This window comes from Rousettus aegyptiacus, unplaced genomic scaffold (genome assembly GCF_014176215.1).
Source record: "Rousettus aegyptiacus isolate mRouAeg1 unplaced genomic scaffold, mRouAeg1.p scaffold_m13_p_3, whole genome shotgun sequence".
Lineage (NCBI taxonomy): Eukaryota > Metazoa > Chordata > Mammalia > Chiroptera > Pteropodidae > Rousettus > Rousettus aegyptiacus.
In genome coordinates, this window is record NW_023416306.1 from 106141511 (window position 1) to 106159207 (window position 17697).

General features: G+C 37.1%; 1 long non-coding RNA gene and 1 gene segment (V, D, J or C); one reads left to right on the top strand and one right to left on the bottom strand.

Annotated features, from left to right (window-relative positions):
• LOC107503906 overlaps positions 1-10082 on the top strand; it is a 31439-nt gene extending 21357 nt beyond the window's left edge. Inside the window, exons 3-4 of the long non-coding RNA XR_001595335.2 lie at positions 6582-6658; positions 9558-10082. This is a non-coding gene — a long non-coding RNA (uncharacterized LOC107503906). The remainder of the gene's footprint in view (positions 1-6581; positions 6659-9557) is intronic.
• Positions 1-17697, bottom strand: part of LOC107506178 — a 492806-nt gene that overhangs the window by 160614 nt on the left and 314495 nt on the right.

The following is a 17697-nucleotide window of genomic DNA, read 5'->3' on the forward strand; positions in this document are numbered from 1 at the left end:
ATCATCCTTTGAAGGAGAACTCTCTTCCATATATGAAGTTCTTACAGAATGAATCCTCAAAATCCTTTGCTAGGCTTTACCAGACTGTTCCTTGGTGTGTATTTCAGAAGGAGTCAGAGGCCTCAGATGGAGTACTGGATGAACCAGAAGAAATGAAGGTCCCAAATACTGGAAGGTGCCCCTTTGAGTGAAAGCACTTACTTCAGGCTTAGTTGTTAAGTGCTCCTAGCTCTCTGCACCCCCCACCCCGCCCACCGCCCCCAATAAAATCATATCAGACCCAGGGAAATGAGAGTCACACCCAGTCTATTGGGAGAGAACGTGCCTCTGAGTGAATTCTAAGTGGCACTGTGACTTACTCCACTGGGAATGTAGTGGAAGACATCATAAACCCATGTGAAGGGGAGTGTTCCTTTTTGGGACACTCCTCACAATTGAGAGACCATAGCTAAGAAAAAGCAGTCTTAAGTAGTACCTTGCTCCCTTTGTTTGCCCCTTCCTCCCACCTCCACCATTACTCCTCATTGTCTCTGATGGTCTTGTATTTGGAGAATGAGTTAATTGGGGCCCTCAGGGAGCTGTGAGCACCTCTGGGCTGAACCAGGGCGGGGCATGTTAGAAGTTACTTGTTTGAATCTTGCTTTCTGAAGGTCAGATATAAGAACAAATTCTCAAAGTGTCCCACACTAGTGGTTTACAAATTTGTTTTCATCTGAGATCCACTTCAGCTAGGGAAATACCCTATGGGCTTCTATCTCTTTAGTTCTTTTTTTTGCTAATATAAAATAAGCTCATTGGAAGGAATAAGAATAGAATTGCTTTGGCTCAAACACTAATGAGCACTCACTTTAGTGTAAATATTAAAGTTATAAGAGACAGCCCAGGGCCCGACTAATTATTTTAAAGGTCCAAAGTACTTACAGAATGTCCAAAATTCTACACTGAGGAGCTATGTCATTATTCAGTGCTGAAACTCCTTTGATCCCTAAACCCATGGTCTCCGGCGCCTTCAGGGACCAAACAGAAGGAAGCTCCTCATAAACCCATTGATGTTAGAGCTAGAAAACTTATTCTTTTAGTCCATCCCAAATTTTATGGGTGGAAAACTGAGACCAGCAAGTGCCCAAGATCACATAATTAGCTTGGGAAAGTCATCATGAAAATTAAAGTTTTCTGACTGCCAGTCAGGTCTTCTCACTGTCCCTCTTGAGGAGAAAGAACAATGAGTTTTTAATTGCCAGAGCAGGAGATATTTTTATAGTTTTTAGGATGCTTTTATTTCCAAAAGAGCATCTTCATCACCTCTTCTTGTCCTTCCTGCTTTTAGGGAGTATATAGCATTTACCTATTAGAAGATTTGTTCCAGTGGACATTTGCTTATAGAAACATCTGCAAATTGTTCCATTTTGTTATGAAATTATTGGTAAAGCAATTCTTCTACTTTATTGGTCATTTTTTAGGGAGAGGGAAACTCAGGATAAATGTTTATGGCTCTATGCTTTGCTCATTTTAATTCTCATGACTTGGCAAAGACGGTATAAACAGGGACCCATGATTGAATTCAACTGAGTTTTTTGAGGACAGTGGCCAAACATGATTCTGTGGCCAATTTAGATTGCTCCTTCTGTGTTAAGCATCGACTTTGGCTGGTCTTTTGTTTAGAAACAAAGCATTATGCCACTTTTTAATAAAAATAATATTTTTTATTTTTCAATTATAGGTGGCATACAACAGTTTCAGGTGTAAACATAGTGACTAGATATCTATAAAACTCATGAAGTGATCACCCTAATAAATCTAGTACCCATTTGACACTGTATATAGTTATTATAAAATTATTGACTAGATTTCTTATGCTATACTTTATATCTCTATGACTATTTTGTAACTACAAACTTGAAGTTTTTAATCCCTTCTCTCTTTTTTATTGACCCCACCAACACCCCTCCCATCTGGTTACCCTCGAAATTTTGTTTTTTAGATTCCACATGTACATAAAATCATATAGTATTTGTCTTTCTCTATCTGACTTATTCCACTCAGCACAATACCTTCTAGGTCCATCATGAAATTTTTTTTTTTCATCTTTTTACTTTCAGTCTGTGAGTGAGTCTCTCATAGGCAGCATATGTAAGGGTCTTGTTTTCTTACCCAATCTTTGATTGGAGCATTTAATTCATTTTTGTTTGAAGTATGCATTGATAGATATGTAGTTATTACTATTCTTTTTCCATATTTTTGATATGCATTTTTTCTTCTTCTTAAAGGAGGCCTTCCAACATTTCCTGTAATTATTCCACTTTTGAATAAATATGGTTCTCCAAACAGACTATGTTTGTGGCTTGAAGTGAACAAAAATAATAGAGAGCTTTACTTGAAATTTAAAACTGTTAACTTCAGAAAAAAATAGTAAGTGCAGTTCTAATTTACAAAGAAGGCAGTAGACTTCAGGAGTTCATTACTTCAGGGCTGGCATATATGCATGTGTGTTCTGGTAAGATTTGGACAAATTTATTTATGTTAGACAATCTACTTTAAGGGAAACTAGAAATATTTTAAGGGTACATAACCTAATATTTAAAAGTTTTTTTTTTATTAGATGATCTTTGTCATTATATGGGCTCATTAAAGTAAATTTGTGAATTACATATAATTATAAAAAGAAGGATATCATCCATGATTCCACTACCCAGAGATAGTAACTGCATCATTTTGTCATATTTCCTTTTAGTTTTTAGTCTTAAGAATATATTTTTACATTGTTGAGGCCATATTGTACATTAAATCTTGTTTTCCATTTATTTTAAAGCAAGATTTTTTTCCCTATGTGATTTAAAATTCTTCAAAATGGAATTTTTGATAACACCATAGTATTCTGTTGGTTAGATATTTCTTAATTTGCTTAATCATTTCTCTAATGTTGGATTTTTAGGATATTACTAATTTTTTAAAGTATAAATACCATTAATGGACACTTTTGCTTATAAAAATATGCTCAGATAACTCTTTTAAATGTAAATTACCAAATATTGGGCCAAGAGGGAGGACCACTTTAAAAGGTCTTGATATCTAATACCAAATCATCTACTGTTATACTGTGTCAGTTTGTAATCATAGCAGCAAAAAATGTAAGTGCCCTTAATGTACCCAATTCCACCAGCATTGAATTGTCATTGTTCAGTAAAATTCTATGTTATTTGATATGAAAGTTATTTTCATTTGCACTTTTGGATTTTGTGTTGTTCGATTTTTTAAAAAACTAATTAAAAATTTATATATAATTTTTAAATTTTTGCTTTGTATTTTCTTTTACTTTTTAAAATTTAAAATTCCTGTTTTGTTCTTTTGATGTATTTTCTTTTTTCTTTTTATAAAAATTATTATTTTTAAAATAATTTTTGTATTTCATGTTCATTAGGCTAGTGCTTTCCTTATTTATATAAACTCTTTATATATTAAGCATATTCACATTTAACTGTTATACAACTCATAATTTTAAGAAAACTATTTTATTATTGATTTTTTAAAATTAAATCATTTGGACAGTCAGAAATCTTTAACTTTATGCACTCAAATTTATGTATATGTTCACTTCTCTGATAATGTTGCTTACTGTCTTTACACTTAGAAACTTAATTTGTATCCTGTTTCAGAAGGAAGAAACAACATTTGGGTATGAGAGGAATAGCTTGTGTTGGGAGGAAGACTTGGTTGGGGCTTGGATTAGAGGTTGAATGCATTAGCTACTTTAATAGTAGATGTCTCCTTGCCACTAATACCCTGCAGGGATTCTCTGGGTGCAACATATGATACCTTTTTTCCCAGTGTGATAAGGCTTCTCATAGGGTTGAGAAAGTAGAGAGACTATAGATTGATAGTGAGAGACTGTGAAAGTTTGTCTAATTAGGTTAATGTACAAAAGGAGAAAATGCAATGTGTCTCATTTCTATAAGAAAAATGATTTGAGTTCCAACTTGACTCTAGCATTATATTGCTAAGGAAATAATAATCCACAGAAAGACTGTAGACAACCCTGTCCATGGGATAGAGATGTTAAAATTTTGAATGCATATAAAATCCAGTTACTGAAGAGGTGTTTTTGTTGGGAGGTGAGTTCGTCATGCTGGTTTGTTAGAGCTTAGGGGAAATGTAATGCCATCTTTTCAAGCCATTTAACTTTTCATGTTCTTAGAAAGAAAATTTATTATCAATAATTTGGATTCCAAAGTATCATAATTATGAGATACTTTCCTAGGGAATTAAAAAATTATAATTTGGTAACAATTAATTTTAATGATAAAATTATCATTATGCTGTTTTGAGGTTAACAGGGTAATAAATTATGACTTAAATATATTAAAAGTTTAGATGTTTAAATTTCTGATCGAAAAATTTAGAAACCAAAAAACTTATGAATTTTATATGTTAGTGACAAAAAGAGTATACCACATTTTATTAAGTTTTTTTTCCCATTTTTGAATAATGTTTGTTTTACAGAGACAGTTATCATTATTTTTAAGACATTTTCAAGACCTGTATGGAAGTTATAATATCAATAGAGGTTATATTAAAATTAGATTAAAAAAGTTATCTATACTTTATAATTATCATACTTGGAATGGGCGTATCTATAGATATTTTTTATGGGTCTTCATATTTTTATGAGAATTAACATGACAGTCTAAAATATGCAGTTGGACAGCATAAATTATGTGAAATTTAAGTGGTGTGATATAAAAATCAATAACTTACATATTGTGAGCAAAATTTGTGATATCCTGGTTCTCAACAAATTTAAATTAAGATTTGCATAATTTCAGTTGGCGAACTACAAGAATTGTACACTGTTCTTATTCCTGCCACATGGTGGAGCCACGTTAGCTTGTAAGGGAATTAACTGAACATTTTTAAAAAATTAAATTTATTGGGCTAACACTGGTTCATAAAATTATATAGATTTAAAGTGTACAATTCAATGGACATTTTTAAAGTATGTTTTGATCTTTGTGCTTTACAAGAATTTCTATAAGATAGGTTACTAATACTACTATTTTTTACAATCATTTAAGAATAATTCCAAGTTGTTTTATGACTTTATATTAGCACTCGTTAAGAGTGGGTACCTAAACTCATGCTGAAAAATGTGCTTCCAAATCATAACTGTTAAACAGATGTTGGCTGTAATTCAGTGCCATGAAGCCAAGCAACTGCCTTGGTATACTTTTACTATTAATTTAAAGATGAACAATTGCTAAATATAATGCTAAGAAAATAAAGAGCAGAATCCAAACAGAAATATAGTATAACATTGTAGATATATATGCTCTGTAAACCAATTCTCTACTTTTCCCCCATGGAAAAATCAACCTTGAATTATCAAAATTGTAAAGTATATGTATTTTTTATAAAATGTAGCTGACTCATGGTGGGGCCTACCTTAATGCAGATCTTATAAGCAAATACTGCCACAAGACCTCAGGACCTGCCTTTGCTTTTTTAGCAATATTAATACTAAACAAAGGTTAAATGATGTCAAGTAATTTGAATAGAAGACAATTATGAGAAAATGGAATCATGGCAAGTTAGATGCTATAAACATGTAAAACTGAATGTATAATCAGCAGTGTATTCACCATTCACATGGCTATACTGTGTAGAACTCATTTTTTGTATAAACCAGTTAGCTGCAGTTGATTAGCAATAGGTACAGTAGTAGTTATGTAATAAAGAATGTTTCATTAAAAGTTAAAAATTTTTCTTTCAACATGTACTGTTGGCGCATAGTAAATTGATTGCTCCATCAAATGAATGGATTAACAATTCAATATGAATTTATTTTTGAACAAAGGAAAAATGAAAATCATACACAAAATCAGGAGAATCCAATTGATAAGTAGAACCCACCACCATGTACATAGTTTTCATCTATTCAATTTAAAATGAATGATTTAGTTTTAGCAAAACATTATTTTATTAAATTAAAAACATTATAATTTTATTGGTTTTGAAGTTTTGTGCACATTTAACTTGTATTTTTATGGTTGATATAAGAATAATAACCACAACAAGTTTAAACACTATTTTATGTGAAAATTATTTAAGGGGGAGGCATCTGACTCAAAACATTGTTGAAAGACATTTTTCCATTGCTGAAAAACATTGCTGTGGTGCTGGGAGTTCTGATACTTTTTGAAACTATCTGATAGATAGTTTCTCCATCCTGTTCTCTGGCTCTATCACTGCGGCCAGAATTACTAGCTGGGAATGTCGCTGGAGTCCACATTATAGAATTTAGGGGCAGGAGACAGGTGCTTGGGAGCACTGTGTAATTACTGTCCTGAGGTAAGGTGCTGAGACTTTGAGCTGGGGAATTGTGATGTACAAGAAGAAGAGGTAAGCCTATTTAGTGAGCTGCATTATCTTCTACTGCACTGCACTGCACTGCTCTGCACGCTTGCCCTCTCTCTGTCCCTCCCTTCGTCCCTCCCTCTCTTCCCTCTCTTTATCATTTTACCAGGTCCTGCCGAAACTAATGAAAGTCACACATTGTGTAAAACTGAATACAATTTTCTACATTTTAGAATCTATGAGGCCGGAGAACTCTGTTCACTCTCCTTTTGGTGTTCACCCCCATTCTGGAAGACCAAGTCTGATACAGGTAACGAGCTTTTTGTTCATTCTACCCCAGAGTGTTACTTTTGGTTTCACTGTTTCCAAAAGGACTCCCACTAGATCCAGATGGACATTCTTACCTTTGAGAGGACCTGTTCCTTGTGTGCCTCCACTGCTGTCTCCAGGAATCTCCTAGATCATAGGTCACAAGATCACCAGTTAGCCACCTGGGCTTCTTTACATGCTTTCTGCCCATATTTGCTGCTTCTGAGATCTGAGATAAGGGCAAATGCTTTAGGAGTGCTGGATTGTGTTGGTTAACTTGGTTAAGCAGACGGCTATGCTCAAGCAGACGGCTATGCTCTCTAGAATCTCTTTGCACGTGTAGTTCTGCATTAGAGTTGGCCAAAAGACGAAATTGCATGAGATTTGGAAGGCAGAAGTGAAACAGTAACAATTCCTCTTACAAGGTTACTGTGGTTAGGTACAATGATGGATATAGAAGTACCTGCAGGTCCCACAGTGTCCTTGTTCTCTTCCATTTTATACCCAGCTAATCTTTCTGACTCATGGCCTTTCTGACTGACAGTGACTCCAGGCCCATCACCAGATGCTTAGCTATTGATTTACAAAAGTGGTAGCTACATAGAGATAGCTTCCTAGATACCTCTCAATGAGATCCTCCTCACAGTTATAGTTTGGTGGCTGCAATTGCTTAAGTTTTAGATTTTTCCTTCAAATCCCAACACTTCTCTCTGTGCTATGGCTTCAGGCAGACAGGTTAATAACCTTTTCTGATCCTCTAACTCCCTTTTCCAGACTTTCACCTCTCCAGCTCCTTCTGCATTTGTAAGGTCTACTTCCTATAATGAGTCCTTAGTCCTTTATTCTGTATCATTTACGGTGGTGCTGCTAACCTGGCTGACCCCTAAGTGATACAATGATTGGTCCTGGAACTGATTCAGAGGAACAGAACCTTAAGGGTGGGAAACTGGTATTTATTCTCTGATTTGACTAGGCATTGGTGACCCCATTGCCAATGGCAAATGGGACACTCGCAGTCTCAGACATCAGATTCCTACAGAAGGAAAAATGTTGGGTTAACAGGTAAAATCTCCTTCCTCCCTTTTCCTAAAAGACCTGGTGCCAGTTATCAAGGTAATGGTGCATTGGGGAAGGGAAAATAACCAGAGTTTTGGGGAATTTCTAGATGTTGGCCCTAAAATGATACTAAGTCTTAGAAACCCAATGTGCTACTCTTGACTACTTATCAGAGTAGGGGTTTATTGGGGCTGAATGATTAATGGTATTTTGGCTCAGGTCTATCACACAATGTATCCAATTGGGCTCTAAATTAACCCGTGATTATTTTCCAAGTTCTAGAATGCCTAATTAAAAGAGACACTCTGCAAATGGCAATCACTGTATTGGCAATCTGATCTGTGAAATAAGGACAAGTAGAAAACATTAGAATTGCCTCTATATTCCAAAATAGTAAATCCAAAAATAATACTGTTTTCCTGGAGAGACCGTAGTGCCTCAATAGAGGACTTAAAAGATGCAGAGCTGTTCTTTTTCAACTCATCTCCATTCATCTCATCTATTTGACCTGATTAGAAGATAGATGGATTTGAAGAATGGCAAATTATTGTAAACTTAATCAGATGGTGAATACAATTGCAGCTGCTGTTCCAGATGTGGTTTCATCACCTGAGTAAATCAACAAGTCCCTTGACATTTGATTTGGGTATTGATATGGAAAATCATTTTTTTCTCTGTATGTACTTGTTAGCAAAAACTACCTAAAGCATTTTTTTTTTTTTTCCACTCTGGAAGAGCCAGCAATTTACCTTCATTGTTTCACCTCAGGGATATATCAACTCTCCAGTCCTGTCTTATTCTATTCCACAGAGAATTGATTTTCTCTCCAGTCCACAAGGTGTGACGTGGATCTACTGGCTTAATGGACCAGGGGAGCGTGAAATAACTACTTCAGAAATTTGATAAGACACATATACGCCAGCGGGTGGGAAATAAATCCCAGAAAAATTTAGAGGATTATTCCTTCGATGGACTTTCTTAGGGTTCTTTGGTCTGGGACAAGTTCTGGGACAAGTTGAGATATCTCTTCCAAGGTGAAAATCAAATTGCCACATCTGGTCTTTCCTATCATTAAAAAAGAATGCCTCACTGGATTTTGGAGGCAGCATATACTTCATTTGTGTGTGCAGCTATAGTCTAAGCTTACTGAGTAATCTGAAAGGCTTCCAATTTTGAATAGGGACCTAGAAAAAGTGAGGGTTCTGCAACAGGTCCAGGCTGCTATGCAAGTTTCTCTGCCACTTTGGTCACATGACACAGGCAATTCCATTACTCTTAATGTGCCTATTAAGTTTTTGGCGGGCCACTTGGGTGAATTAGAGCAGACGTTTAGGATCTGGGAGTAAATCCATGCCATACACAGCAGATAACTAGTCACCCTTTGAGAAATAGCTCTTGGAGTTTTATTGGGTCTCAGTAGAGACTAAGTATTTGACCATGGATCACCAACTCCCCATGTGACCTGAAATGCCCATCATGAAGTGGGTGTTGCTTGACTCACAAAACCATAAAGGTGGGCATGCATAGGAGTAGGAGTGGTATATATATGGTCAGGCTTGAGCATTTCTTGAAGGCACATGTAGGCAATATTAATAAGTGGTTCGGATGATCCACTTACTAACTACTAGTTCTACTACAGTGCCTCATCTTTTTCTGTCAATGACTGAGCACTGAGGTTGCCAGTGTTAGCCCATTCCTGCAGGGTGCAGGGCTCCTCTAACCGCAACTTTGGCATGTGTGCTCCCCAAGGCCTGGTGGGAACTTTCCTAGAACTTAGCTAAAGACTGGACTTTTTGTGTTCAATGCTCTTTATATGTTTCTCTCTCTCTCTCTCTTTTTTACAGGCGTCAGATCTACAGCACAGTTTCAAGGTCCACTCTGCCTGTTTCAGATCCTACTCATATATTATTCATAGGTGTTTCTTCCAATAAGCCTTTTGCATATTTAATCCTGTCTTAGCAAATGTTTTTTTGGAGGAATAAAAATGATATACTAGGTATCAAGACTTGTCAAAGAAAACAAGTGGAGCTTGGGACTGACTTGCCATTCCATGGGCAAAGGGGACCTTATCCTCAGTTATATTTGGAGCATTGACAGTTCCTATCACAAGGTGGTGGCCCAGTTGCTGAAGATTTCACTGATAGTTGTGGTGAAGGAGATGACCTGGTGGAAGAGAATTCCATTGCAGATGCAACGATTCAGGCATTTAAAAGATATGGGTGAATAATGCCTACAAGCAGAATGTGTTCACTGCTTATTGTTAAATTGTACTAAAGCCCTAAAAAGAAATAACAAGAAACTGAGATCTAGAAGGCTTCTTTGATAGTTTACTAGGCAGCCTGCTTATCTGTAGATTAAGGGCAGACCTGGCTGAGGAGAAGACAGGTTTTGATAGTCTTTTTTTGCAATATCTTTTTCTTTTTTTTAATTTTAATTTTTTCAATCACAGTTGACATTCAATATCATTTTATATTAGTTTTAGGTGTACAGCATAGTGGTTAGACATTTATATGATTTATGAAGTGATCTCCCCAATAAGTCTAGTATCCACCTGGCGTGATACATAGTTATTGCAATATTATTGACTGTATCCCCTGTGCTGTATTTTACATCCCCATGACTCTTTTGTAACTACCAATTGTACTTCTAACTCCTTTTTTTTGGACCCAGTTCCCCAACATCATTCCCATCTGGCAACCATCAATTCTCTGTATCTTTGAGTCTGTTTCTGTTTTGTTTGTGTATATTGTTCTTTAGATTCCATACACAAGTTAAATCATGTGGTATTTGTATTTCTCTGTCTGACTTATTTCACTTAGTATAATACCCTCTAGGCCCATCTGTGTTATTGAAAATGGTAAGATTCCATTCTTGTTATGTCTGAGTAATAACCCATTGTATATATGTACCACCTCTTTTTATCCAGTTGTCTATTGATGGGCACTTAGGTTGCTTCTAGATCTTAGCTATTGTAAATAAAACTGCCATGAACAGGGGTGCATATATCTTTTAAAATTAGTGTTTTGGATTTCTTTGGATAAAAATCCAGAAATGGAATTACTAGGTCATAAGGTAGTTCTATTTTTAACTTTTTGAGGAAAACTCTATACTGTTTTCCATATCAGCTGTACCAATTTACAATCCTATCAACAGTGCATGAGGGTTCTCTTTTTTCCACATCCTTGCCAATACTTGTCGTTTGATGATTTATTGACAATGGTCATTCTGATAGGTGTGAAGTGATATCTCGTGGTTTTAATTTGCATTTTTCTGATGTTTAGCGCCATCGAGTATCTTTTTGTATGTATATTGGCCATCCGTATATCCTCTTTGGTGAAATGTCTGTTCAGGTCCTCTGCCAATTTTTAAATTGGATTGTTTGTTTTTTGGTGTTGAGTTGCATGAGATCTTTATGTATTTTGGATATTAACCCCTTAATTGGATACATCATTGGTGAATATCTTCTCCCAATCTAGATCGTCTTTGCATTTTGTTGATGATTTCCTTTGCCAGACAAAAACTTTTTGGTTTGATGTGGTCCCATTTGTTTATTTTTTCTTTTATTTCCCTTGCCCAAGGAGATATATCAGAAATAATATTACTAAGAGCAATGTCAGAGAGTTTACTGCCTATGTTTTCTTCTAAGAGTTTTATGGTTTTAGGTCTTACATTTAACTCTTTAGTCAATTTTGAGTTTATTATAGAAATGGTATAAGAAGATGGTCTATTTTTATTTTTATTTTTATTTTTGCATATATTTGTCCAGTTTTCCCAACATCATTTATTGAAGAGGCTGTCTATACTCCCATTGTATATTCTTGCCTCCTTCGTTACCAATTAATTGGCTATGTAGGTATGGGTTTATTTCTGGGCCCTCTATTCAGTTTCATTGATCTATATGTTTGTTTTTTATGCCAGTACCATGCAATTTTGATTACTATGGCCTTGTAGTATAGTTTGATATCAGGTATCATGATACCTCCAACTTTGTTTTTCCTTTTCAGAATTGCTTTGGCTATTTGGAGGTCTTTCGTGGTTCCATATATATTTTAGGATTATTTATTTTAGTTCTATGAAAAATATCATTGGTGTTTTCTATGGGAATTGCATTGAATCTATAGATTGCTTTGGGTAGTATGGACATGTTAATTCTTTCTATTCAGAAGCACAGTATATGCTTTCATTTATTTGTATCTTCTTCAATTTCTTCCTTCAACGTCTTATAACTATCTAAGTACAGATCTTTTACCTTCTTAGTGAATTTTATGCCTCGGGATTTTTATTTTTATTTTTGATGCAATTGTAAATGGGATTGTTTTCTTAATTTCTCAGTTTATTATTGGCATATGCAATTGATTTCTGAATATTAATTTTGTATTCTGCTACTTTACTGAATTAATTTATCAGTTCTTGTGGTTTTTTGGTAGAATTGTTAAGGTTCTCCATATATTACTGTTTATCTCTTCCTTTATGTCCATCAATATTTGCTTTATAAATTTAGGTGCTCCTATATTGGTTGCATGAATGTTTCCAAAGGTTATATTCTCTTGTTGGATTGACCCTTTTATCATTATGAAATGTCCTTCTTTGTCTCTTGTTACAGCCTTTGTTTTAAAGTCTATTTTGTCTGATATAAGTATTGCTAACACAGCAGGGTTTTTTTTCATTTTCATTTGCATGAAATATCTTTTTCCAACCTGTGCTTTCAGTTTGTGTGTGTCTTTGATCTGAAGTGGGTCTCTCGTAGGCAGCATATGTAAGGGTCTTGTTTTCCTATCCATTCAGACACCTTATCTTTTGATTGGAGAATTTCATTCGTTTACATTAAAAATGATTATTGATAGGTATGTAGTTACCATCGTTTTATTATTCATATTTATGTCTCCTTCTTGTTCTTAAAGAAGTCCCTTTAACGTTTCTTGTAATACTGTTTGGCGGTGATGAACTCCTTTAGTTTTTTCTTGTCTAGGAAGCTCTTTATCTGTCCTTTGATTCTAAATGATAGCTTTGCTGAGTAAAGTAATCTTGGTTGTAGGTCCTTTCTTTTCATCACTTTGAATATATCCGGCCTGCAATGTTTCTATTGAGAAATCAGCTGACAGTCTTGTGGGAGCTCTCTTATAGGCAACAAATTGCTTTTCTGTTGTTGCTTTTAAGATTCTTTGTTTTTAACCTAAAGACATGTCTCTTTTTCTTGCCAGGTTAGGAAAGTTTTCTATAATATTTCTTCAATAGGTTTTCAATCCCTTGTTCTCTCTTTTCTTCTTCTGGTACTCCTATGATGTGAATGTTGGGATCAATGTTGTCCCAGAAGTCCCTTAAACTATCCTTATTAAATTTTTTCTTTTTGCTGTTCTGATTGGGTGTTTTGTGCTACTGTGTCTTCCAAATTGTTGATTCAATCTTCTGCTTTATTTAACTTGCTGTTGATTCCTTCTAATGTATTCTTTATTTCAGTTATTGTATTCTTAATTTATGACTTTATTTTTTGTGGTTCTTATGTCCTTTTTGTTTACTATCTCTTTGTCGAAGTTCTCACTGAGTTGATCTCTTCTTTCCTTAAGTTTGTTGAGCACCCTTTAAACAGAGTTTTGAACTCTGTGCCTGGTAGATTGCATGCCTCAATATCATTTAGTATTGTTTTTTCTGGAATTTTCTCCTGTTCCCTCGTTTGGGACTTATTTCTTTGTCTCCTCATTTTGGCTGCCACTCTGTGTTTGTTTCTATGTATTAGGTAGATCCTTCAGTCTTGGCAAGGTGGCCCAATGCAGTAGGTATCCTATGGAGCCCAATGGTGCAGAATCTCGGGTTACCTGAGAAAGCTGCACCAGAAGTGTCCCTGGTGTGAAATGTGTGTGCCCTCCTGTTGTAGTTGCTGTTTGCTCATAAGTGGGTGAGGTTAACGCTCAGGCTGACTAGCTTGCAGTCTTGCCATGAACACAGGGTGGAGGGCTCACCCTACAAGTGAGATTTACCCCATCAGGGCTCTAGACCACCCTTTGGGAGTGCCATTTGTGGATCTAACTGGGTGACACTGTTGTGGTCTGAAGCCAGCCACTGGGTTTGTTGGTTCTGGGGCCACTTGGGAGAAGCTACAGTGCAGTTGTGTTCAGCCACTGTCTGTTACCAGCCTGGGGTTACCTGGTAGGATTTACAAAGCCACCTACAGTTGGAAGCTGCCTGTGTTGGGCCTGAGAGCACATGGTAAAGGCCATGTTGAGACCCATGGCTGGCTGCCACTCGCACTAGGCCTAGGGTCACCCAGTAAAAGACACAGCGTACACTGAGGCCACCTGCCTGGGGGCTTTGGAGGGTTTTTAAGAAAGCTTGAAACTCAGACCAAGGCTACATGTGAGGCAAAGCCACTGAAAAAGCCAAGGGAGATGTGTGAGTTAGGTGGAGCTGGATCTCAGGGAATCACCAGGGTAGGGCAAGTGGTGGTCACCAGGTTAATGCAGATTCAGATATTGTGCCTCACTTGCCCCTGCAGTCTTGTGTGGGGGGAGGGCTCGATACATGGGCAATGGTAGCCCTTGCCCTGAAGCCACACATTTAGTTTCTCCCCATGCCTTTCGAGCTGTCGTCCCTTAGCTAGAACTCAGGGCGATTGCCTGTGTGTGAGTGAATTCATGTGTGGGCTCTTTAAGAGGATGCTTGGGTTTCCAGCAGCTCTCCATTTCACCAGGCTGGGACAGAATTGCTGCTAATCTTCACAGCCAGCTGTTGTGGGAACTACTGTTCCTGGCATTGTATCCCTGGGCTGGGGAGGCTGGTGTGGGGCTGGGATCCTTTGCCACTCTCCTTGGTGAGAACCTCTGAAGCTGAGATATCTCTACAGATTCTCAGCCATCACACGTGGGTGTGTGTGACCAGCCTGTTTCGCATATTTGCCCCTCCTGTTGGTTTCAACATGGCCTCTTCATTATATCTTTAGTTATAGAAGTCCTGTTCAGAGAGTCTTCAGGTAGTCCTCCAGGTTGATTGTTCTACAATTTAGTTGTAGTTTTGGTGTGGTCATGGGAGGTGATGAGCACACTGCTGATGTATTCTACTATCTTGACTGGAACCTTCTCATGGGCTTTAAATGGTCAACAAAGGAAGATCTGTTATGCTATGGTAACAGGACCTGTTGGGAAAGTCTGGAACCCTGAAACATGGGATATCTAGACAGATTTTTGCTCTGAACCCACAGCTTGCAGAAGTAGCCCATCATAGTAAGAACTATCATTTTTCCTGTGTAAGAAGATAGTGCTAGGCAACTAGATTCCCCCTCAGGAACTTTGCCTCTACTGAACTCCAGGCTGATAACGAGGGTTAAATTCTAGCATAACCATTATAAGCTAGGATCTTTTGGGCCTGCTAAGTCATATGGGCCTAACACTAGTCCATTTTAAAATGGAAAGAATACTTCTAGAACTGAGCGCAGCTTGGACAAAAATTCATAAGTTAATTGAACAGGTAGGCCAGACCAGCCAGAAATGCAGCATAATTGTACTAGTGTTCCTCTCACATCTTTCATCTATGATATATTAGGGAAGGGCATATGACTAGCTGAAGAAGGAAGAAAAAGCACAATTTATATATAGATTTGCTTGATATGTGTATCCAAGCCAAAAATTGACAGCAAGTACATTATACCAATATTCAAAGATGGTCTTGAAAGACAGTGGAGAGAAAAATTCTTCTCAACATGTGGAGCTGTGAGCAGTGCACTGGTAATCCATATTTTGTGTGGAAAGAAAAGTAGCCTGTGGTAAGAAAAAATATATATGTTTTCCTGGGCATTGACCAGTGACTGGCTAGTCAGGGGCCTGGAAAGAAAAGAGTTGCAAGATTAAAGTCAAGGATGTCTGGGATGTGGATGGGCATATGGGAGTGGAAACTGAGTATGAAGAATTTTATATCACACCTTAACACCCTCCAGAAAGCATCTCTTATGGAAGTGGTACAAAATAAACAATAAAATGACTCCAGTGAATAACCAAGTAGACAGAATGACTTCACCAATTGATGTTAGCTGGCTTTCCTTATCAGTCCACTGGAACTAGCATGATGAATGTATGAATAGAGTGTCTATGCCATGAATGACTATGGAGGCTATGCATGAGCCCAACAGCATGAACTCTCACTTATAAGGCTGCTATAGCAACATCCACCTCTGAATTTCCAATATCTCAGCAACAGAGATCAATGCCGCATCTTGATATGGCACAGTTCACTAAGTGCATCACCAGCCATTTAGAAGCAAATCAACTCCACAGGCCTCCTTCCATCTTGGAAAGGTAAGTGGTTTATTATTTCAGGGAAAGATACCCATTCCAGGGATGGGTTTGCCTTTTCTGCATTCAGAGCCCCAGCTGGCATTACTGTTCATGGATTTTTAGAAAGCCTGGTCTGCAAACGCAGAATCCCTCACAACACTGCATCTAACCAGGGACTCACTTCATAGCAAAGAAGATGCAGGAGTGAGCCTATGACCATGTTTGAATCAGTCAGATGCCACAATTTCTGGAAGCAGCCAACTTCATAGAATGCTGGAATGCCCTACTAAAGCTGAAATGACAACCATAGGCAATACTTTACAAAGTGCTATCTTTCTAGAAGTAGTCTATGCATTAAGTCAGAGGCTTCTATGGCTCTGTGCCTCCAGTAGAAAGAACACATGGGTCTGAGAAACAAAATATGGGTACAAGAGTGGCCTCACTCTCACTCTTGATGATCCCATAAACTTTAAACACTGCAGGATTGCATCATGATCCCCCAAAATAGATGCTCTCTTCCCGGGGGACACAGTAAGAGTCCCAAAACACTACAAATTATAGCTGCTGTGTAGGAAGTCACTTGAAACATGCACTTTCAAACAAGATTTTATTATCACCTCTTAAAGTTCTGTGGGTTGAGTGGTTCCTGTTTGGGGTCTCTCATGTTTAAAGTCAGATATTGGCTGGACTGAAGCTGCCTGAAAGCTCAGTTCTCCGTGACATCCTCTATGGTTTCTTTCACACATTGGAACTTGGGATGGGGTGACTGCAACAGCTGAGGGCTGGCCAGGCATCTCTCTCTCCATTTGGCTTGCCGCGGCTTCCTCTCAGCATGTTAGTATCAGACTAATAGAATAACGTATGTAGTGACAGCATGGTAGTATCAGACTAATAGAATAACGTATGTAGTGGCTGCCCAGAGCAAATATCTCAAGAGACCGAGGAGTAAACTCAAAAGCTCCTTCTGACAAAGCCTCAGAAGTAACAGCATCACTTCCACCACATTCAACTGAGTACAGTCAAGTCACAGAGCCAGTCTAAATTCAAGGAGAGCAGACCACATGAGTCTGAATACTGAGAGGCACAGTTCATTGGAGGACCATCTTTGAAGATTTGGTGTCACAGATGCCTTAAATATTTTCTGAATAGAGAGATTCTTGCATTAATAACTATTCTCTTTACTAATAAATAGTAATGGATAACTCAGTATGTGCAGAACATTAATATAAGTAGAAGAAACAGGCATTGCATCTTTCCTCAAAATTTGTACATTCTACCATGAAGTATGTTAACACTGAAGCTATGAGCAGCCTGGGAATCCCACAAGTAAGGATTAATGTACAGGTACTGATGGGCAACATGTGTATTACAACTCTCTGAGGTGAAATAAATAGATTGATAATAAGCTTCTGTACATAGTTGTACCAACAATAAAATGATAGAATGCTTCCTGAGCTCAAAATTTTCACAGCCCAGTAATCCTTAATCTGGTAACCAATTCATTCCTCAAAGACCTGCATACCTCAAAGAATTGTTTATGAGGATACCTTGAAGTAAGTGTCGGAAAGGACCTCATAAACTATAAATAATGACACAAATATAAGAGATAGATAGCTTTTAACTCTTCAAAAAGAACTTATGATAGATGTGACATAGATATTTGGTGACTAAATGAATTAGAGGATAAAACACATTCTTGATACAAATTTAATGTACAGTTTGC